Raw genomic sequence first — 24,965 nt, forward strand, 5'->3', positions numbered from 1 at the left:
TGGACAGTGTCTTTCTTTGACAACTGTGGAGGACAGAAATTTGATCCTACAGACAAAGTTTGTGGTTTCCCTTACAGGCTCCTGTAACAGGCATGTGAAAACCTATCTTTTATGCCCCACTAGACTCTATGGACCTCAAGGAAAGAGTCTATGTCTGATTTATTATTAAATTCACACAAACATTGGCACATCAGAGGAATAAAAAAATTCTGTATTGAACAAGTGAATGAAATAGTTTTCTGGCAGGGATGGACAGGGAAAAAGGCATGACATAAAATAGTCTTTCTCTTATTTACTTTATTCATTCAACAGATAGTGTTTGGACCTGTACTAGGAGAAAGGCACTTGATAGGTCTGGGCAACAGGGAGCCAGGCCCAACTCTCAAAAACAGGATTTAAGTGAGGAGGGGGAAGACAGATATTAAACAGAGAATGTCATCAATAACTGCCTAACACAACCTCTGGAAAGTACTGCAGAGGAAAATTAAAGATTGAGGTGAGAAATTTAGGGAGGGACTTGACACCTGATTTCAATTATGGAGAGGAAGGCTTCTTTGACGAGCTCATTTGAAATGACCTTTAAAGAATAACTTGGGATTACTTAGAAGAGAGAAAGAGGAAGGAAGGGGGAAGGGAGGGAAGATACATTTGTCAGTTGAAGGGACAGAATGTGACTAACTGATGTTTCAGAAACATGGAAGACTTTGCTGGATTGGAGACACAGGCAGAAGGTTCAGGAGAGTGAAATCGGCCTGTAAATTAGGTAGAGGTGAGAGCACAAGTCCTGGTAGTCCTTTTAGACTTTATTAAGGCTTCTCATCTTAAAACCAAACTAACACAGAAGTGGCATGTAGATAGTGGCCTCCAGGCTTCTCACCACATTTATTTATTTTTAAAAAATATTTTATTTATTTGAGAGAGAGAGAGAGAAAGAGACAGAGAGAGAGAGAGAAAGAGACAGTGCATATGCACAAGAGGTGGGGGCGGAGAGAGAGAGAGAGAGGAAGAAGCACAAATGGTGCTGAGTGTGGATTCTGAGCTGTGGCTCTGTCTCATGACCCTGAGATCATAACCCTGAGCCAAAATCAAGAGTCAGAAAGTTAACCAAGTAAGCCACCAGGCACCCCTTCTCACCACTTTTAAAGGACAAGTGCTAGTCTGGCCATGCTTGACTGTATTTAGAACCATGGAGGCTCATTGGGCAACACTTTCTGGCCTCCCATCAAGCACCTGTCAAAATCTATTTCAGGTAAAAAATAATCTATTTCAGGTAAAAAATATAGGCAGACTTATCTCTGCACCTTCCCCAATTCTCAGATTATGTCCCATTCTCTGCATCTCCCTTCAGAGAGGTTAGAGATTTAGAGGCCGGGAAAACTTCTCTCCTTTTAGAATCTCGTCCTGTTGATCAATTCTGATATGCATCAGACTCACTTGGGAGGCTTTTCAGGCACTCATTCTGAAACTGCCTCCCCCAGAGGTTCTGATTCATCAGATCTGGAAAAAGCTCTTTGAGTGATTCTTACATGTAACCAGGATTGTGAGTCACTGGTTTTAAGGAATTAATTGAGAAAGATACAGTGTTTGATAGTATCTTCTCCTTGTAGTAAAGCAAAGGAGAGAAAAGTTTGTCTGAGAAAGATAAAGGGAGCTTCTTTTACCAGGTCACAGTTACCTTTGCAGTAATAGCTAAAGCTTAATTTCTCCCATAATACCATTGTGATTTATTTTAATTTGATGAATGAGCTCTAAATAGAATAATAATGATAGGGTCTGTTTTCTTTTTTAAAGACTTTATTTATGTGTTTATTCATGAGAGACACAGAATGAGAGAGAGAGAGAGGCAGAGACACAGGCAGAGGGAGAAGCAGGCTCCATGCAGGGAGCCCGATGTGGGACTCCATCCCGGGTCTCCAGGATCATGCCCTGGGTTGAAGGCAGCGCTAAACCGCTGAGCCACCCGGGCTGCCCTGGTCTGTTTTCATCTATTTCACCGAACACCTATGTTTTCAGCCTAAATATCAAATAGAAGAGATACTTTAAGGTGATCATTATGCCCATAATACCATATTATTGATCTATTGTCAATTTTTGTCAATACCATACTGTTTTGATTATTACAGCTTTGTAATATATCTTGAAATCTGGGACCGTGATACCTCCAGTTTTTTTTTTTTTCTTTTTCAAGATTGCTTTGGCTATTTGGGGTCTTTTGTGGTTCCATGCATGCTTATGAATTACTTGTTTTAGTTCTGTGAAAAATACTATTGGTTCTTTGATAGGGATTCCATCAAATCAGTAGATTATTTTGAGTATGGAACATTTTATTAATACTTGTTCTCTCATCAATAAGCATGGAATATTTTTCCATTTGTGTTGTCTTCAATTTTTTTCAATATATATATATATTGAATGTCTTCAATTTTTTTCAATATATATATATATATATACACGTCTTTCACTTCCTTGTTTAAATTTATTTCTAGGTATCTTATTTTTGGTACAATCATTAATGGGACTGTTTCTTAATTTCTCTTTTTGTTCTTCATTATTAGTGTATTGAAATGCAGTGGGTTTCTGTATATTGGTTTGTATCCTGTGACTTTCCTGAACTCATTTATCAGTTCTAGTCCATTTTTGGTAGAATCCTGAGGGTTTTCTACATATAGTATCATGGCACCTGCAAATAGTGAAAGTTTTACCTCTTCCTTACCCATTTGGATGCCATTTATTGCTTTTTCTTGTCTGATTGCTGGGGCTAGGACTTCCAGTACTATGCTGAATAAAAGTAGTGAGGGTGGAAATCCTTGTTTTGTTCTTGATCCTGGGGAAAAGCTCTCACTTTTTCACCACTGAGTATGACATTAGCTATAGTTTTTTTCACATATGGTCTTCATTCTGTTGAGGTATGTTCCCTCTAAACCTACTTTGTTGAGTTTGTATCATGAATGGATGTTGTACTTTTAAATGCTTTTCTGCATCTATTAAAATGATCATGGATTTGACCCTTCTCTTGTTGATGAGATGTATGATGTTAATGGATTTGTGAATATTGAATCACATTTGCATACTAAGAATAAATCGCACTGGATCATGGTAAATGACTTTTTTAATGTATTGGTGGATTTGGTTGGCTAATACTTTGTTGAGGATTTGTACATGTATGGTCCTTAACCTCCACGTGTTTGAAGGCCTTCCAAGCTTCTTGTTGTGATTTAGTTCTAATTTCAAGGCATTATGGTCTGAGAATATGCAGGGGACGATCCCAATCTTTTGGTATCGGTTCAGACCCGATTTGTGACCCAGTATGTGGTCTATTCTGGAGAAAGTTCCATGTGCACTTGAGAAGAATGTGTATTCAGTTGAGTTTGGATGTAAAGTTCTGTAGATATCTGTGAAATCCATCTGGTCCAGTGTATCATTTAAAGCTCTTGTTTCTTTGGAGAAGTTGTGCTTAGAAGACCTATTGAGTGTACCAAGCACTATTAGATGTCACCAAGTATAAGTGTATTATTATCAAAATATGTCTTAATTTTGGTTATTAATTGATTGATATATTTGGCAGCTCCCACATTCGGGGTATATATATTGATAATTGTTAAGTCCTCTTGTTGGATAGATCCTTTAAGTATGATATAGTGTCCCTCTTCATCTCTCACTACAGTCTTTGGGGTAAGTTTTAGTTTATCTGATATAAAGATGGCTACCTCTGCTTTCTTTTGAGGACCACTTGAATGGTAAATGGTTCTCCAACCTTTTATTTTCAGGTTGTAGGTGTCCTTCTGTCTAAAATGAGTCTCTTGTAGACAGCAAATAGATGGGTCCTGCTTTTTTATCCAGTCTGAAACCCTGCGCCTTTTGATGGGGTCATTAAGCCCGTTCACATTCAGAGTTACTATTGACAGATAGGAGTTTAGTGTCATCATGATATCTATTCAGTCCTTTTTTTGTGGATTGTTCCACTGAACTTCTTCTTAAAGGGGAATTTTAAGAGTCCCCCTTAAAATTTCTTGCAGAGCTGGTTTGGAGGTCACATATTCTTTCAGTTCCTGCTGGTCTTGGAAGCTCTTTATCTCTCCTTCCATTCTGAATGAGAGCCTTGCTGGATAAAGTATTCTTAGTTGCATGTTCTTCTCATTTAGGACCCTGAATATATCCTGCCAGCCCTTTCTGGCCTGCCAGGTCTCTGTGGAGAGGTCTGCTGTTACCCTAATATTCCTCCCCATAAAAGTCAGGGCTTTCTTGTCTCTTGCTGCTTTAAGGATCTTCTTTTTGTCTTTGGAATTTGCAAGCTTCACTATTAAATGTTGAGGTGTTGAGGGGTTTTTATTGATTTTAGGGGGGGATCTCTCTATTTCCTGGATCTGAATGCCTGTTTCCCTTCCCAGATTAGGAAAGTTTTCAGCTAGGATTTGTTCAAGTTTTATCAATTTGGTTGATCTTTTTAAAGAACCAGCTCCTGGTTTCATTGATCTGTTTTATTGTTTTTTTTGGTTCTATTTCATTTATTTCTGCTCTAATCTTTATTATTTTATTTCTTCTGCTGGTTTGGGGTTTTATTTGTTCTTCTTTTTCCAGCTTCTGTAGTGTAAGGTTAGGTTAATACTTTTCTTGCTTCTTGAGGTAGGGCTGGATTGCTCTAAAGTTCCCTCTTAGAACAGCTTTTGCTGGATTTCAAAGTTTTTGGACCAGTGTGTTTTCATTTTCATTGGTCTCCAAGTATTTTTAAACTTCTTCTTTGATTTCTTTGCTTAAAATTTTAAATCTTTGATTACATGTGTTCATCAGAAAACATTATGTAATGGCAAGAGCACGAGGTCTGGAATCAAATTACGTAGTTTTAATCCTTCCTCATAATTTACTACCTACATGACACTGGGTAAACTAGTTACACTTCTGAAGCCTCACTGTTATCATTTATAAAATCCGGATGGTGATAAAAGCACCTGCTTCATAGGGCTGTTATGAGAATTAAATGAGATCATACCGCAGAAATCTTAGTATGATATCTAACAGAGTAATCCTTCAAATGATTTACTTATGCTTATAGGAGACAATGAGACTTTTTATTCAGAAATAGTAACAATATCATGAGTATTCTCCATGACCAAAGATAGGGAGAGATTGTAGTAATGCCAATTGAGTAATGCAAATTGCCAAGTTCTTTGCCAGGCAGTTTATGGACATCATCTCATTTCCTTGCAGCAGGTTTGTGAGGTAAGAATCATTATTTCCACTTTATAGTTGGAAAAACTGAAGTTTAGTAAAGTTAAGGCACTGAAAACCACATACCTAATAATTCATAGAGTCAAGTTTGTCTAATTTCAAAGTCCTATAATATTTCCTTGCCTAAAGAATGTTTCCCTCCTGGAAGAGGAAAGAAAATATATTTTAAGCCACATCCCATTTAGGTTGGCTCACAAATTATTTAACTTAAACATAAGTGAGTGTTTTCATCAATTGTCAGTGTTTACGTAAGGTGCCCATGTCCCACTCTGTCTCTTCTCCCGGAAATGGCTGGTTGTGGATCCCAGAGCCACTGCTAGTACCATGAACTGACTGTCAGACAGGAAATTTGCAAAGCTCTCAATGTGGATAGGAGATTCCTGGGACTTTACAGAACAAGATCTTAGGTTTTAGACAGGCTGGGAGTAAGAGTCAGGACTGTGAAAGCCTAATGATTCCCCTCCCAATGTCCAGTGGTTCACATCTCATTGATAGATACCAGGCTATGAATTTGTGGCTAAACATTTCCACTGCCTTCTAAGCTTGATACCCATCCTGGATCAGTATTATGAGTAATCTCTATCCTGATTCTGGCACTCTGAATTTTCTACTACCACTAATTGATCTCTATAAAGAAGGAAAAAAGGGATGCCCAGGCCTTGGCAGTTGAGTGTTCACTCTACTACCCTTTGCTGCCCTCTACTGACCATATCTGGAAATTACATTTAACCTTCCAGGTCCATGTCCCAAAGCAGATAGAGATACTGCAGTGAGTGAAACCAGGCACACAAAATTTGAGATGCACCAAAAAACTAAGTAAATAAGATATGATATTTTAATTTAATATTTTTAGAAGTCAATTTTCAAAAGATACATGATGAACAAACTACCAAAATGTACCCTAAAACAGTACTACTAGCTTATGTGTACAAAGACCCTGCCATCCATCTTTTCATTCAAGAAAGAAGTCTAATACCACAGTAGAAAATCATGCTACCAGTGCTGATGAACCTTTTTCATCACTCGCATATTTGGGAAAAAGACCCATAAAATTTAGAATAAACCAAAAAAAAAAAAAAAGGTGCAAGTGGAACAGATATTATAACAGTAGACTCCTGAGGAAAACAAGAGAAAGGAAAAAAAATTAAGAAAACAAAACCAACTAACATCTTTAGAGTCAAGAAGCCAAAAAAGAGGTGGCTATGAAATAAGAACAAAGGCAGATAAATATTTCTTGTATATTAAAAGTATCATCGACCAAATTGAATTTAATAGAAAGTCTTGAAGATTGAGTTCAAGGAATCCCATTTGACCTTGGCACTTGGAACATTCATCTTTCAGTTTTCCTGACCTAAGGTTACCCTTTTTTTCTCAGTAACTAGAGCTATTTAGTCCTTCAGTAAGGAGTAATTTTAATCATTGGAATAACGGAAATGCTATTTTAATTTGTAGAATCAACATACAAACAAAGCTTGGAAGACAACAACTGTAAAAGAGAATCTGACTAATAGTAACACTGATAATATGAAACAATGGAAGTCTGAATATTAAAGCAGCAGAGAGATATGGAAGATAATGTCACAGATTTTTCTCACCTATTTATTTATATAGCAAGAAATCAATTATATACTGTCTAAAATTGATGTAACAAAATAGAGTTTAAGTATACTCTTTAAAATGATAATCACCAGAAATATCAAAGCAATGTAACTGGAAAAACATAGACATGGATGGATCAAAGAAATAAGTTTCTCATCTTCCAATAGATGCTATCTAAAGTTGATAAACAAGATAAAAGGAGAAATCAAGTATTAACATATATTTCAGAGGTACTGTGATAACCACCAGGAGAACAGAAAATACTTAAAAACAGGGAGCTGGAAATGAGTCGGGGAACAAGTTCAGGCTGAGAATTTACTTTTCACTTGGTATCATTCTCTACTGCTTGATTTTTAAAACGTGTGTATGTATTAATTTTAAGTTTAAAAGTTAGAAGAAACAAAACCAACTCAACTTTTTGCAGCTGCAGCTCTTGGCACCACTTCCTTCCCATCTGCAATCTCTCTCCTCACACCAGTAGTCAGATCCTATGGAGGCAGGAAGGAATAAAAGAGACTAGAAAAGTTTCTGTCCTGAATTTAAGTTTTTTTTTGGAATCTTTTTGGTTTGTGCTTGGGTTCTATCTTTTCAATGGTGGAACTCTTTGGAATACTAACTTTTGACTACTTTAATCTGTGATATCTAGAATCTCCTTAAAGTTTTGCTAAACTTTGTTATCCTTCTTTTACTTCTTGACAAAAGACTAATCCTGAGTCATTGCCTCTTACTGTGATCACAGTATTTTATTTTCTTAGAATCTTGATTCTGGCCAACTACTGCTTTGCCTGGCCCAACTCAACCTGCCTAGGTAGGAATGAAATGTCTGTGGAAAAGAGATGACAATTATCATTTTCAGAATAAATGAAACGTCATATACTAGTAAGTTAAACATAGTACTAAGGGAGTAGGGTGATGTTCATCATCCCATTCCTCATGCATTTACAGAGGAGAGTGTACTTCCCTGTTCTAGAGAGAACAGACTTGGAAGAATTTGGGAGTAGAGGTTTTCTCTAGACTTGTGGTCTCACAATCTTGTACCAAAGTAGCCAAAACATGAGACACAAGACACAAAAAAATGAAGAAACCAGAATACCTATCTATATTTTTGAAGAAGGCAATGATGTCTCAAATGTCACTCTCTGAGAGAAAGTAGGTAATATATATGGGAGACCCGGGACACATCACCAAAACAAAACAATAACAACAGCAAAAGCAAAGGAATACCTATATTAAACATGTGGAAGCACAACTATTGATGGGCACTTTCTGCTCAGTCATACAGATTCACAGGCCGTGGATTCAGTGCTGGTGCAGCTGGCTGGCTTGCCACCAGACTGAGACCAGGTCCTCGCTGTCTCCAGCATAGGTGCTACTAAGTTATCTGCTGTGCTCTGATAGCAGTGTCAGGTGACATTACATAGTCACTTAAGTGGGGTACCACAGTTTTGTTTGTGACAACTTCTATAGTGGACAGTTTCTTTTGTGATTGCTGACCCCTTGGAGACTAGAACTAATTAGAGATTTGAAGCAACTTTGAAGAAGCTGAAGAAGCTATACTCATTCCTGTGAAATCCCAGGACACAGCTGCAGCTATAGGAACCTTGGCTCTGAGTAAAAGCCTCTGGCTGACACTGAGCCAATTGTATAAAATGGAGAGTGAGAGCATTTGGACTTTAAATAAAAGCTCATAGAGCTTTTATTTGCAAGGGGATTTAGTTTGTGGGGAAGTTGAGTAACAAAAATGAGTTTCATATTGTTCAAATTTGGGACATTTTAATATGGATATAGTTCTCTGTATTCATATCATAAAGTCTGGTGAGCTATTTTGGACAACATGACTGGGCATAATTAGTGATAAGAAATAGAATTAGAGAGTGAACTTTCAGCTTAGTACTATCTGACTCATGGTGCTAGTCTTTTATGGGCAAAAAGCAAAATGCCCTTCAAGAAGTCCCAGAAGGACTCTGTGTAGGGAGAAGCAGACTTGGGGACTGTGTGAGCACAGCAGCACTGTGAGCATGCACCACTCGGCTGAGAGGGACAGCTGCCTGGTCCCCTTCTGATGCCTGAGTACAAAGGGTTATGACATTGTTTCTCAGCCTTCCATCATGTGTACACCACCTTCATGACTTTTCTACAAATACATGTTTTTAAGTATTCAGCATGGACTTTACAATCTTTGCTCAGGGTAATATGTGTTAAAACATGTTAGGAAAAAAAACAGGTATCTTTCTGACTACAGATGAAAATACATACATAATTACTAAAACTGAAAAAAATATGCCTGTGAGTATGCTACTTAAACAACTCACATGATGCCAGTGGAACCCACAATGTAATATATTTAAAAAATTAAAAAGCTGGCAAACATTCAGAGGGATGCGTGTTATTCCCCTCTTCAGGATTCGACTCCAATCCTGATGACAGAACATGGTGTTGGAGAAGAGATTTGGGGTCGCTCTCTTCACTTTCTCACACCATCCCAAGCAACGTAGAACAGACCTTTTTTAAGACCTATAGAAGCTGTGTAGAGCTTTTGTACTTAAAGTGTTTCTTGGTCCCCTATTGGAGTGGGCTTGAGTGAGGACAACTGCAGTTTCTGGCCATCCCATGGCTTGTTTATGGAGATGCAGTAGCAAACCCTGTTTTTGCATGAGGTCTAAGCCTCTACCCAGCTTTACTAGGGAACCCTATCATTTGGATGATAACATACATTTCAATTGCCTTCTGTCTCCCCTTTCTCAAACTGGTTCCAACCCGTAAAGAAGTGCAAATTCCAACACAGCATGTAGTTACAAAAACAAGTGAAAGAATGAGAGAAGAAAACATTGATGGAAGAAAATGCATGATGCTATTATACAGCAAAAATACTATGTATATATAAAATTTAATGATAGCTTATTTTGAAAAAGTGTTTTTAAAAAAATGAATGCAACTCAATACTCAAATAGTGTTGAGTTCTCCTTCCCCAACTTGCAGGTAGAGTCATGTAGTATTCCAGTCTTTCTGGCTGAGTCCCTGCAGCTGGAGCAGGGCACCTTCCGCTGTTGTCTAGTTTCTGAAAACCAATGAGAAAGAATATTGGTTTAGGGTTAGGCCTGGGGCTAGACCCTGGATGTCTGAAGTTCAGCAAATTACCTAGCCTTCCTGAGTCTCAGGTTTTATACGTGTAAAATGGGAACAATAACCCCTCTAGATTTCTTGTGAGGATTAAGTAATAATGCATGTGAGTCAGTGACACTGCCGTTCAGAAAGAAATTTAGATCCATGTCTAGGTATCCACTGGGTATATCCATAACTAGATAGTTTTTGAAGAGGTTTGAGATCTTTCCCTTGCATGGATAGTGGAGTATGTGTGGTCGTGCTTATACTCATAGGCTTTTTTTAGCACAGATAAAATGCCAAAACAATAAAGATTTTGATCTCATGTGTTCCTTTGTGCAAACAAGCTTGCCTAGCAAAATGGTGCAGATAAACGCAGATGAATGGACTTTATACAAATAAATGAAATGTTTCTCTAGTATAAAAATAGATCAAATGGTAAGAGCACAAAAGTAGGTGAAATGGTAACATAAACTGACTTGTGTAATCAGAGAGTCAACTCTTGACATTTTCCTCTCTAAGCTTTTTCTAATAGTTTTCTTGCTAAGGCTACAATGTTTTTGCCATATTGGAAGAGGATTGTCAACTCTAATGAAGATTAAGTAGCTTTCCCAACTAGATTTTTTTAAAATAAGCATCAGTTAATGCTGCGGGCTTTCAAAGCCATATTCATGAAGAATGGAAAGATCTTTAAAGAGCTGCTCTTAGAGACTCCTAACTCTGGGAAATGAACAAGGGGTAGTGGAAGGGGAGGTGGGTAGGGGGATGGGGTGACGAGGTGACACGCACTGAGGGGAGCACTTGATGGCATGAGCACTGGGTGTTATGCTCTATGTTGGCAAAATGAACTCCAGTAAAAAATAAATAAAAAAAGAAATAAAAAATAAAGATCTGCTCTAAGAAGATGTAACTAATAAAATTTGAAATTTAGCAGCATTTCTATTCCATAGTTATTCCAACACCAAGTTTTTATCATGGTTACACTGAACAAAAATTAATTAAAACAGAACTTTACATATTTAATAAAAAGATGAAGATATTATTTACAACTTTAGCCAAAAATTAATTCCCTAAAGAGTAAAAGGCTATTTAATAAACAATTCTTTTGACTGGTTGGGAAAGTGTTGCACCACAGCTCACAAGTTCACACTTGATTTATTCTTTGAACGATATAGATAAGTTACAGGATTAAGTCTTCTGTCTTTTGGTTCCTGCCATTAATTGGTTAAAGTCATCTGAGGACAGTGTAATTACAATGCTCCCAAAGAAACCTGGAGCTTGGGATCCCTGGGTGGCACAGCGGTTTGGCGCCTGCCTTTGGCCCAGAGCACGATCCTGGAGACCCGGGATCGAATCCCACGTCGGGCTCCCGGTGCATGGAGCCTGCTTGTCCCTCTGCCTGTGTCTCTGCCTCTCTCTCTCTCTGTGTGACTATCATAAATAAATAAAATTAAAAAAAAAAAAAAAGAAACCTGGAGCTTTGTAAAGTACAGTAAATGGAAAGTAATGTGTTATGGACATTCAATTGCTAAAAGGATGTAAAAGGGTAGGAGCCATTAGGAAAGGTGAAGAAACACTGCTCTTGATGAGCTTGCTGAGGAGCCAAATGAGCTTCTTGATCATGGACAGAAGAGACCATCTAAAGTTTAAAAAATGTAGAGCTGTTTGTGTGTCCATTGATCCTGCAATTCTACTTGTGCACTAAAGCAGGAAAATTAAATGAAATATTACCTAACAAATACAGGTGCTATGTTTTCTTCCTCTGATGTCTTTATATCTTTGTAGCCAGAAATCCCAAAGTTAATTTCCAATAGGAAAGGCTGAACATTAAAGTTAAAAGTTCACCTTAATTTGAATATTGTAGCATTAATGACATCTGGTGGAAAATGAGTTACAGTGTAGCATTATTTAGGTATCCTGATCTTTCCTTTATACTATCACTTTCTTTTTTTTTTTTTTTTATACTATCACTTTCATCAGATTTTCACACAGCCCTCTCCCCAAGTCCATGAGAAGAGTGTACTTTCTGGCCCCATTGAAGTTTGGCTTAGCCTTAAGACTTACCTGCATCAGTGGAATATGGGCAAAAATGTCAGTGTGAAAGTTCTGAAGATAAGCTTTAGCAGTCCTGGTGAGGCATTGCCCCTTCAATGATAGAAGGAGACACGTGCCCTGCAGATTTGCAGGAGAAGAAGACAAGCACTCCAGATAACCCACAGACTTACAGGGAAAAAATTGTTATTCTATGGTTGTTTGTGTAAAAGCCAATTAATACATGAGACTATTACACACCTCTGTGTGAATTCCCATGGAGGCTTGACTCCTCTCTCCAATTGATGACACTGGGAGAAGAATCCTGGAGACGTGTGGTTCAGTCCCTTCTGGGGCTCTATTTCAGACCCTGATAGGCCCAGTCGGAACATGTTTCCATTCCTCCACCTATGGTAAGCAAAACTGAGTCAAGAGTCCAGGGCAGGCCCATCAGGCTCTCTTAGAATTTGGTTTCTCTGTATAACATGGTGTGGAAGTCATGTAGGGCTCTTTTTTTCTTCCAAACATTTATTTAAATTTTAGTTAACATATAGTGTAATATTGGTTTCAGGAGTATAATTTAGTGATTCATCAATTACACATAATACCCACTGTTCATAGGTCATTCGCAATTCTTGCATCTGTTGGTTTAAATATCTTCCTCTTAAAAAAATAAATAAATAAATATCTTCCTCTTAAGGTGGACTTCAAGGTATAGGAAAAGAGGGCAGGACAAGTTTAGTTGGAGCCATAGGCCAAAGCTTTTCCGATTGAGCTTTGCCAATAAAGCTTGTAGCTTGGCTCCCACTCAACTCTAATAGATGTACTAGTAGGAGTCAGTAGTGTTATAAGCCACAAAGTATAAGTGGCAATATTAGGACAGTTTAATTTGATGAATAAAAACAACTGACAGAAATTAAAGTATTATCCGTGATCTATTAAGAAAGTTGCTACTGGTGAACATTTTTCAGGGAATGACCACATTATTTCTGGTTATTTAGCAGAGTCATTTAGTGTTTCCTAAAGCAGTTACTGCTTTCTAAAAAGAATTTCAAACTTTTGTCCCAAAAGTAGGACCAGAATTGTTAACTCTTCATATTTTTACTGAACTTCCAGTTCTGTTTTCCTTCTCAACCTAATGTTTCATGTTTAGAGGTTACAAACAGCCCAGTATTTAAATGTTTTAATCTTACTAGTGTTCACTTTGTAACATACCTCATGTTTGGAAAACCAGACTCTTGACCATACCTTAATTCAACATCATTTTCATTTCTGCAGAACTACTTTATTTTTTTTATTTATTTATGATAGTCACACAGAGAGAGAGAGAGAGGCAGAGACAAAGGCAGAGGGAGAAGCAGGCTCCATGCACCGGGAGCCCGACGTGGGATTCGATCCCGGGTCTCCAGGATCACGCCCTGGGCCAAAGGCAGGCGCTAAACCGCTGCGCCACCCAGGGATCCCTAGAACTACTTTTCTTATTCAGGAAAAGGACACATGTGGGTGGACCTCAATTAGATAGCTTCAACAATTCTCAAGGCAATGGGCTTTCACAATAGCATTCACGATACCTGTCATCAATTACTGGCACTTATTTGTCTTGCAATGAGAGAATTGCCCTTTATTCTTAACAAGCAGGCAACTGGATCAAAGAGATTAGATTACTCAGGTGAAAAAACAAAGACAAATACATAATGAGATAAACCTGTGTAGTAACTGCCTGGAAGATTGCCATCTATTTTCCTCTCCATATCTCACGCTTTAGAAAGACCAGGACTTTGTTTCATTCATCCTAATACTTGGCACTTTAACAGGTGCTCACTTTGTAATTTCTGAATGAGTGATACAGGCCATGTGTTTTTACTTTATAGTGAAGGTTAATGAGTTAAATCATATAAAAAGCTTAGAACGGTGTCTGATACTAAGCACTTAATTACAAAACAAGGTAACATTTAGAATAGAGATGAGAAAAGACGTCAGAAGTTTGCCTTAAACTGACCCTTAAAAAATAAGGAAAACTAGGCTGGCAATAAGGCTAAGAGGATAGAAAAGTTCTCCAGTACACTACATGCTAAAATGAATTAATTCCAATGACATCTATTATTTTTTACAGAGAATGATGCTTATTTTAAGTCTAAGGTTATAAGATTAAAGAGATATAATCAAAGCTTGTTCATTAAATTGAAAGTACCTCCAGATTTATTCAAGTTTGTATCCTTAGGCCTCAGTAAGCACAAGATATTATTTGCTATACTGAATCCATTCTATTGTATGTGTTAATACCACACCAATATAAACATATTTTAAGACAAATTTTAAACATACATATTTAACTTTATTTCATCATCATTTAAAGCTTGATTTTAGAAAACATAAAAAAAATTAAGAGTTCTGTATCACAGGAATTTAAACAGTGGCAATATACGTAGCTTTGTAGGTTCGAGTTCTACAACAAATTAAAATCAAATCATTGGAAATGTTTTCAATATGGAAAATAGACAAATAAAATAAATGGCAGAGACCTATTATGAGCAATGTTTCATTACTTGCAAGTTATCGTTAGATAATTTCAGAATCTAAACAAACACTCTCAATATTCAGACTTCTGTTGCTGTATTTTACATTTAATATCTTCCTACCTATATTCCAGAGTCAAAGTCCTTGACCAAAAGGTCTGATTTAAGAAGGCATTTAGTTTTATGGCAAAAGTTATCCATCTACAGTTACCACTTTCAAGGAATTGACAACAATGCTGATGTGATCTGCTAGTTCCCTTTTGAACAATGTGCAATAATTTATGTCAACCCTGTATAAAGTTATACAGGTAGAAAAAATTGGACAATTATGCACAGTTCAATAGATGTAGAATGTTAAGTTTTCCCAGTCTAAAAATTAACCAGTGATACAAAATTTATCAACTATAGTTGACTTGGTTTCAGGAAAACCGCATCTGAGAACTACAAGTACATCACTGTCCTTATCTCATCCTCAGTCACTGGTGGGAATTTTATAGGCCACCATGCTATTTACTTTGTGGATAGTAGTACTAAATGAACGAAGACGGACTTCCTCAGAATTGGTAACAAACTGTGGTCCTGACTCTTCCCATTTTTCAAGTACAACCAAATCCTTGTCTGTATAAATCAGTAGGTCAAATGAACCTAAATTGGATAAGATCATTAAAGTACAATTATTTTTTGAAAGGTACAACTATCCTTCCTGTCTCCCTCACATGTGAGCCAGCTATCATGTCAGAAAAGCTAGTTTAGCTTGATCTCTAATCAGTTATATTAGCTAATTGCTTTTCTTCAATGGAAATTTTAGTACAGAAAATACTGTACTCCCTTTTACTTAATGAAAAACTTGATTTTTTTTTCTTCAAAGAGCCACTAAAGATATTTGCAGAAAGTATATAATTAATCACGAGACAGCATGAATCTAAGCCAGAGAAAAAGAACATCTTGGTTCTGTGACTGCTGTATCCCAATGCCCAGAACCGTGTTAGGCATACAGTAGGCATTTAGGGTATATCTGATTAATGAAGGAGTAACTAAGCTAGAAAAGAAAGACACAGTTATACCTAAGTCTTAATTATATACAAGGAAATGTGTATAAAATAAAAGTAATGGAAGAAATTAAATCTAAATATTCAGGAGTACTGTAGAAAACTTTCATTCTTTCCCTATTCAGCACTTGTAAATAAAACACAACCAGGGGATCCCTGGGTGGTGCAGCGGTTTGGCGCCTGCCTTTGGCCCAGGGCGCGATCCTGGACCCGGGATCGAATCCCACATCAGGCTCCCGGTGCATGGAGCCTGCTTCTCCCTCTGCCTTTGTCTCTGCCTCTCTCTCCTTCTCTCTGTGACTATCATAAATAAAAAAAAAATTAAAAAAAAAAACACAACCAGCATTGCCTTAGATTCATGACGTTTTTCTCACTTATATACCATGACATGGATAATTAAGAAAAAATTCAACAAAACGGTTAATTCTTAAAGTAATACCTTAGTCTTTCCACAAGAAATCTGAACCAACGTGAAGTCATATAATACTTACAAGAGACTTCCAACAAGGGCAGAAACGTCACGGTAACTGTGATCTGTCGGATTATGGAGAGGATCTCATCCTGGATGGCCTTCTGAGACATTTCTCTGGGTGTGCTACCAAAGAAACTAAATGATTTGATTCATTTTAAGTTTTAACAAGTTATTTAAAACACTGGTAAGATTATTTGTTTGATTAAATGCTTCAAAACTCAAATTAAGTAATGCATTCCAAACGAGTTTTTAAAAAAACAATTATAATTTCATTTATTATTCCAGTTATTAAGGCTGATCTTAGTATCAGGTCATTAAATAACAGATGACCAGAAAACCTGCAGAGTGCTTCAAGTCAAGAAACATTCAGCATATTGTAAAATAAAGATAACAATTAGTATCTAAGATCTTTAATTGGCATAATCATTTTGGTATTTTTAGGAATACCTAAATGTCTAATTCTGTAGTGCTTCAAAGAAGATGTTATATCAAGGTGTATTTATAATTAAACATTTTCTAGGGGAGGGGCAAGATGGCGGAAGAGGAGGGACCCCAAATCACCTGTCCCCACCAATTACTTAGATAATCTTCAAATCATCCTGAAAATCTATGAATTCGGCCTGAGATTTAAAGAGAGAATAGCTGAAATGCTACAGTGAGAAGGTTCATGCTTCAATCAAGGTAGGAAGATGGGGCAAAAAGAACTAAAGAAACAAAAGGCGGGATCCCTGGGTGGCGCAGCGGTTTAGCGCCTGCCTTTGGCTCAGGGCGCGATCCTGGAGATCTGGGATCGAATCCCACGTCGGGCTCCCAGTGCATGGAGCCTGCTTCTCCCTCTGCCTGTGTCTCTGCCTCTCTCTCTCTCACTGTGTGCCTATCATAAAAAAAAAAAGAAACAAAAGGCATCCGAGGGGGAGGGGCCCCACTAGGAGCCGGGCTAAGGCCGGGGTGAGTGTCCCCAGGACAGGAGACCCCAGGCCCCGAGAAGCAGGAGCTTCACCAATCTTCCTGGGCGGAAAGGCCTCGCAGGGAGTTGGAGCAGGACCGCAGAAAAGTGGGGATGCCCTCAGGCTCCCTGAGACACTAACAGAGCAACTGTGCCCAGGGGAGAGTGCGCTGAGCTCCCTAAAGGGCTGCAGCGTGGCACCGCTGGACCCAGGAGCAGCTCAGAGGGGCTCAGACGGCAGCTCTGCGGAGAGGTGGCTATGCGGTGGAGCGCAAATCCAACAGCGCAGGCCCGGGAGCACAGGGCGCCAGGGAAACATCCCAGGATCCGGCCTCCCCCAAGGACAGGCAGAGGCCAGGAGGGCCCAGGACGGGAAGGACGCTCCTGCCCCGAACTGAGCAGATAGCGGCCATGCCCCTGGAGCATCCAGGCCCCTACAGATGGAGAGCTCTGTAGTTACTGCGGGAGCTGACTCCAGGGCTCCAGAGCTGGCCGCCACCACTGCAGTTGTTCCCTCTGGAGCCTCAAGGGGTAAACAATCCCCACTGAGCCCTGCACCAGGCAGGGGGCAGAGCAGCTCCCCCAAGTGCTAACACCTGAAAATCAGCACAACAGGCCCGTCCCCCAGAAGACCAACTAGACGGACAAATTCCAGGGGATGTCAAGGGAATTAAAGTACAGAAACAGAAGATACTCCCCTGTGTTTTGTTTTTGTTTTTGTTTTTTTTTTTTTGCTTTTTGATTTCTGTTTGCTTACCCTGCCCTTCTTTTTCCTTTCTTTATTTTTCTATCTCTGTTTCTTCTTTTTTACTTCCTTTTTTCTTATTTCTTTTTCTCTTTTCTTTCCTTCTTTCTCTCCTCTCTTTTTCTCCTTTTCCCAATACAACTTGTTTTTGGCCACTCTGCACTGAGCAAAATGACTAGAAAGAAATCCTCAACTCAAAAGAAAGAATCAGAAACAGTCCTCTGTCCCACAGAGTTACAAAATCTGGATTACAATTCAATGTCAGAAAGGAAATTCAGAAGCACTATTATAAACCTACTGGGGGCTAGAAAAAAGCATAAAGGACTCAAGAGACTTCATGACTGCAATATTTAGATATAATCAGGCAGAAATTAAAAATCAATTGAATGAGGTGCAATCCAAACTAGAAGTCCACACAACGAGGGTTCATGAGGCAGAAGAATGAGAGGGAGACATAGAAGACAAGTTGATGGCAAAGAGAGAAACTGAGGGAAAAAGAGACAAACAATTAAAAGACCATGAAGATAGATTAAGAGAAATAAACGACAGACTGAGGAAGAAAAACCTACATTTAATTGGGTTTCCCAAGTGCGCCGAAAGGGCCGGAGGGCCAGAATATGTATTTTAACAAATCCTAGCTGAAAACTTTCCTAATCTGAGAAGGGAAACAGGCCTTCTGATCCAGGAGATAGAGTGTTCCCCCCCTAAAATCAATAAAAACTGCTCAACACCTCGACATTTAGTAGTGAAGCTTGCAAATTCCAAAGATAAAGAGAAGATCCTTAAAGCAGCAAGAGACAAGAATTCCCTGAATTTTATGGGGAGGAGTATTAGGGTTACAGCAGACCTCTCCACAGAGACCTGGTAGGCTAGAAAGGGCTGGCAGGATATATTCAGGGTCCTAAATGAGAAGAACATGCAACCAAGAATACTTTATCCAGCAAGGCTCTCATTCAGAATAAAAGGAGAGATAAAGACCTTCCAAGACAGGCAGGAACTGAAAGAATATGTGACCTCCAAACCAGCTCTGCAAGAAATTTTAAGGGGGACTCTTAAAATTTCCCTTTAAGAAGAAGTTCAGTGGAACAATCCACAAAAAAAGGACTGAATAGATATCATGATGACACTAAACTCCTACCTGTCAATAGTAACTCTGAATGTGAACGGGCTTAATGACCCCATCAAAAGGTGCAGGGTTTCAGACTGGATAAAAAAGCAGGACCCATCTATTTTCTGTCTACAAGAGACTCATCTTAGACAGAAGGACACTTACAGCCTGAAAACAAAAGGTTGGAGAACCATTTACCATTCAAATGGTCCTCAAAAGAAAGTAGTGGTAGCCATCCTTATATCAGATAAACTGAACTTTACCCCAAAGACTGTAGTAAGAGATGAAGAGGGACACTATATCATACTTAAAGTATCTATCCAACAAGAGGACTTAACAATCCTCAATATATATGCCCTGAATGTGGGAGCTGACAAATATATCAATCAATTAATAACCAAAATTAAGACATATTTAGATAATAATACACTTCTACTTGGTGACTTCGATTTAAGGCTTTCTGCACTGGATAGGTCTTCTAAGCACAAAATCTCCAAAGAAACAAGAGCTTTAAATGATACACTGGACCAGATGGACTTCAGGTATCTACAGAACTTTACATCCAAACTCAACTGAATACACATTCTTCTCAAGTGCACATGGAACTTTCTCCAGAATAGACCACATCCTGGGTCACAAATGGGGCTTGAACCGATACCAAAATACTGGGATCGTCCCCTGCATATTCTCAGACCATAATGCCTTGATATTAGAACTAAATCACAACAAGAAGTTTGGAAGGCCTTCAAACACGTGGAGGTTAAGGATCATCTTGCTAAAAGATGAAAGGGTCAACCAGGAAATTAAGGAAGAATTAAAAAGATTCATGGCAACTAATGAGAATGAAGGTACAACCATTCAAAATCATTGGGATGCAGCAAAAGCAGTCCTAAGGGGCAAATACATCGCAATACAAGCATCCACTCAAAAACTGGAAAGATCTCAAATATAAAAGCTAACCTTACACATAAAGGAGCTAGAGAAGAAACAGCAAATAGATCCTACACCCAGTAGAAGAAGAGAGTTAAGGGGATCCCTGGGTGGCGCAGCGGTTTGGCGCCTGCCTTTGGCCCAGGGCGCGGTCCTGGAGACCCGGGATCGAATCCCATGTCGGGCTCCCGGTGCATGGAGCCTGCTTCTCCCTCTGCCTGTGTCTCTGCCTCTCTCTCTCTCTCTCTCTGTGACTATCATAAATAAATAAATTAAAAAAAAAAAAAAAAAAGAAGAGAGTTAAGAAAGATTCGAGCAGAACTCAACGAAATCAAGACCAAAAGAACTGTGGAACAGATCAACATAAACAGGAGTTGGTTCTATGAAAGAATTAATAAGATAGATAAACCGTTAGCCAACCTTATTAAAAAGAAGATAGAGAAGACTCAAATTAAGAAAGTCATGAATGAGAAAGGAGAGATCACTACCAACACCAAGGAAATACAAACGATTTTAAAAACATATTACGAACAGCTATAGGCCAATAAATTAGGCAATCTAGAAGAAATGGACACATTCCTGGAAAGCCACAAACTACCAAAACTGGAACAGGAAGAAATAGAAAACCTAAACAGGCCAATAACCAGGGAGGAAATTGAAGCAGTCATCAAAAACCCCTCAAGACACAAAAGTCCAGGGCCAGATGGCTTCCCAGGGGAATTCTATCAAACGTTTAAAGAAGAAACCACACCTATTCTACTAAAGCTGTTTGGAAAGATAGAAAGAGATGGAGTACTTCCAAATTCTTTCTATGAGGCCAGCATCACCTTAATTCCAAAACCAGACAAAGACCCCACCAAAAGGAGAATTACAGACCAATATCCCTGATGAATATGGATGCAAAAATTCTCAAGAAGATACTAGCCAATAGGTTCCAACAACACATTAAGAAAATTATTCACCATGACCATGTACGATTTATCCCCGGGACAGAAGGCTGGTTCAATACTCATAAAACAAACAATGTGATCCATCATATCAGCAAGAGAAAAACCAAGAACCATAGGATCCTCCCATTAGATGCAGAGAAAGGATTTGACAAAATACAGCATCCATTCCTGATCAAAACTCTTCAGAGTGTAGGGATAGAGGGAACATTCTTCAACATCTTAAAAGCCATCTACCTAAAGCCCACAGCAAATATCATTCTCCATGGGGAAGCACTGGGAGCCTTTCCCCTAAGATCAGGAACAAGACAGGGATGTCCACTCTCACCACTGCTATTCAACATAGTACTGGAAGTCCTAGCCTCAGCAATCAGACAAAAAAAAGGCATTTAAGGCATTCAAATTGACAAAGAAGAAGTCAAACTCTCCCTCTTCGCCGATGACATGATACTCTACATAGAAAACCCAAAAGCCTCCACCCCAAGATTGCTAGAACTCATATAGCAATTTGGCAGTGTGGCAGGATACAAAATCAATGCCCAGAAATCAATGGCATTTCTATACACTAACAATGAGACTGAAGAAAGAGAAATTAAAGAGTCCATCCCATTTACAATTGCACCCAAAAGCATAAGATACCTAGGAAGAAACCTAACCAAAGAGGTAAAGGAACTATACCCTAAAAACTATAGAACACTTGTGAAAGAAATTGAGGAAGACACAAAGAGATGGAAAAATATTCCATGCTCATGGATTGGCAGAATTAAGATTGTGAAAATGTCAATGTTACCCAGAGCAATGTACATGTTTAATGCATCCCTATCAAAATACCATGGACTTTCTTCAGAGAGAACAAATTATTTTAAGATTTGTGTGGAATCAGAAAAGACCCCAAATAGCCAGGGGAATTTTAAAAAAGAAAACCATATCTGGGGGCATCACAATGCCAGATTTCAGGTTATGCTACAAAGCTGTGGTCATCAAGACAGTGTGGTACCAGCACAAAAACAGACACATAGATCAATGGAACAGAATAGAGAACCCAGAAATGGACCCTGAACTTTATGGTCAACTAATATTCGATAAAGGAGGAAAGATTATCCATTGGAAGAAAGTCTCTTTAATAAATGGTGCTGGGAAAATTGGACATCCACATGCAGAGGAATGAAACTAGACCACTCTCTTTCACCACACACAAAGATAAACTCAAAATGGATGAAAGATCTAAATGTGAGACAAGATTCCATCAAAATCCTAGAGTAGAACACAGGCAACACCCTTTTTGAACTCGGCCACAATAACTTCTTGCAAGATACATCCATGAAGGCAAAAGAAACAAAAGCAAAAATGAACTATTGGGACTTCATCAAGATAAGAAGCTTTTGCACAGCAAAGGATTCAGTCAACAAAACTACAAGACAACTTACAGAATGGGAGAAGATATTTGCAAATGACATATCAGATGAAAAGGGTTAGCATCCAAGATCTATAAAGAACTTCTTAAACTCAACACCAAAGAAACATACAATCCAATCATGAAATGGGCAAAAGACATGAAGGGAAATCTCACAGAGGAAGACATAGACATGGCCAACACCCACATGAGAAAATGCTCTGCATCACTTGCCATCAGGGAAATACAAACCAAAACCACAATGAGATACCACCTTACACCATGAGAGTTGGGAAAATTAACAAGGCAGGAAACCACAAATGTTGGAGATGATGCGGAGAAAAGGCAACCCTCTTACACTGTTGGTGGGAATGTGAACTGGTGCAGCCACTCTGGAAAACTGTGTGGAGGTTCCTCAAAGAGTTAGAAATAGACCTGCCCTATGACCCAGCAATTGCACCTCTGGGGATTTACTTCAGAGATGCAGAAGCAATGAAACGCCGGGACACCTGCACCCACCTGCACCCGGATGTTTCTGGAAGCAATGTCCACATTAGCCAAACTGTGGAAGGAGCCTCGGTGTCCATCGAAAGATGAATGGATAAAGAAGATGTGGTTTATGTATACAATGGAACATTACTCAGCCATTAGAAATGACAAATACCCACCATTTGCTTAACGTGGATGGAACTGCAGGGTATTATGCTGAGTGCAGTATAAGTCAGTCGGAGAAGGACAAACATTGTATGTTCTCATTCATTTGGGGAATATAAATAATAGTGAAAGGGAATATAAGGGAAGGGAGAAGAAATGTGTGGGAAATATCAGAAAGGGAGACGGAACATACATACTCCTAACTCTGGGAAACGAACTAGGGGTGGTGGCAGGGGAGGAGGGCGGGGGTGGGGGTGACTGGGTGGTGGGCACTGAGGGGGGCACTTGACGGCATGAGCACTGGGTGTTATTCTGTATGTTGGTAAATTGAAAACCAATAAAAAATAAATTTACTAAAAAAATAAAATAAACATTTTCTAAAACAGACCAAAGGCTTCAGGAACAAACTACATTTCATTATGAGAGAGAGTTCTGAGTTTACAGGTAAGCATGCCTGGGACAATGCTAAGAATTAGCATATAATGAGGGGGCATTTCCCATCCAGAGGATCTAAGAACTTCAGTTCAGAGTGTCTTAGGAAGTTAATAGCGTTAAATGAAATACAGTAGAGCTGCATATCAAGCTAGGAGAAAATCTAGGATAATACTTCATGGTTAAAAGTACCTTGACACAATCCATTAAATGGCCCACCTAATACATCATGTGTAGCTTACATATAGCACCATAAATACTAAAGGGTGAAATTTATGGATTTTAGACTAAGGGCAGTTATGTTAAAAGTACACTATACAAGTCCATAATAGGCACGACTCTTTTGTGAGCACAGTTTGTGAGTCTTATTCTTCTCCACAGGAGATCTAACATAGTTAGAAACAAACTACCTTATACGAAACTAGTTCAATATAGTTAGAATTCATTGAGTCAAGAAAACAAGTTTTGGAAAAAAAATCTATGAAAGTGGAAGCAGTTTAATTCATACTTACCTGTCATCTTTTGCAGTCTTGTCGCACTCAATATCAAACTTCCACCTTTCAAGGACTTCACCGCTTTCAATATTTGAGATGAATACCACCAGTTTCTGAACTGAACACTTGTATAACCAATCTGCAATACAGAACAAGGCATCTTTTTTGGTTCACTGCATTACAAAGTAACTCTTCCCAGGTCTCACTTTCTGCCCTTAGCAAATTCCTACCACTGGTATTTTGGAACTCCTCCAACCTGTACAGAAAACTTGCCTCACAATAACCTAGCTCCCGTTGTCCAATTCTCAGTATCCGTACCAGATGTAGTTAGTACTGAATGCTAAGCACAGAGTAGTGAACATGCAGTATACTCTAATCCAAGGTAAATTCCAGAAGATGAGCATTAATCTAATCACTGCAGCAATAAATGCAAATTTTTAATTGTAATAAATGTTAAGAAGGTGCAGTATGTGATCCAATGAGAGAATATAGGAAAACTTGACTCAGGGAATTCTCACTTGACTTCAGTTCTACACTTAAATACCATTAAATATGCAAAAGATTACAGAAAAGGGTACAGGTCTAAAATACTGAAAAGCGAAAAGTATCTGACCAGAGGATTGAAAGGGTAATACAAATACAGTTAAGAAAGGGAGAATGAACAAGGTCGGTTTGTGCAAGATACATAGGGGCCAGACCACGCAAGGTCACATGGGGTAAATTAAAGAACTTATACTTCAAGAATCAGGGAAGTCATTACTGTGTCTGAAGTACGGTGTGATGTGATTAAACTTATATTTCAGAACTATCCTTTAGGCTGTGATGTGTGGAAAGTAGAGTGGAAGTAAAGAGAGGATCTAGGGATGCTAATTGATTAGTAATTCAAGCAAGAGGTACTGAAGGCTTATAGAAGGATAAATTGGTAGAGATGGATCAGTATAGGTAGAGTCAAGAGATTTCATAGATTTTATTTATTTATTCATGATAGAGAGAGAGGAAGAGATACAGGCAGAGGGAGAAGCAGGCTCCATGCAGGGAGCCTGATGTGGGACTCGATCCCAGGTCTCCAGGATCATGCCCTGGGCTGAAGGCAGTGCTAAACTGCTGAGCCACCCGGGCTGCCCTAAGGTTTTATTTCTAAGTAATCTCCACACCCAATGTGGGGCTGGAACTTACAACCCAAGATCAAGAGTTGCATGCTCTACTGACTGAGCCAGCCAGGACCCCCTTAAATTTAGTTTTCAAGTATCACTAGGTTAGCCACATGTGGATATCAAGGGAGCCACTTACTATATGAGCAAAGAGAAGACTTGGGTTGGAT

General features: G+C 38.8%; 1 protein-coding gene across 13 annotated transcripts in view; it reads right to left on the minus strand.

Moving 5' to 3' along the window:
• The window catches only part of LOC140611771 (uncharacterized), a 120,989-nt gene that overhangs the window by 93,162 nt on the left and 2,862 nt on the right, over nucleotides 1-24,965 (minus strand). For 4 of the 13 annotated variants that reach the window (XR_012012970.1, XR_012012968.1, XM_072788646.1 and 1 more), the window contains exons 3-6: nucleotides 23,663-23,783; nucleotides 16,015-16,130; nucleotides 12,220-12,366; nucleotides 5,293-9,883 (exon numbers count right to left, since the gene is read on the minus strand). The gene's annotated coding sequence lies outside the window, so the exon portion shown is untranslated. Of the gene's footprint in view, nucleotides 1-5,292; nucleotides 9,884-12,219; nucleotides 12,367-13,206; nucleotides 13,246-13,529; nucleotides 15,632-16,014; nucleotides 16,131-23,662; nucleotides 23,784-24,965 lie in introns of those variants that run through there. The other 9 variants (XM_072788641.1, XM_072788640.1, XM_072788642.1 and 6 more) reach the window with 9 other exon arrangements.

This window comes from Canis lupus, chromosome 20, assembly GCF_048164855.1.
Source record: "Canis lupus baileyi chromosome 20, mCanLup2.hap1, whole genome shotgun sequence".
In the NCBI taxonomy this organism is placed as follows: domain Eukaryota; kingdom Metazoa; phylum Chordata; class Mammalia; order Carnivora; family Canidae; genus Canis; species Canis lupus.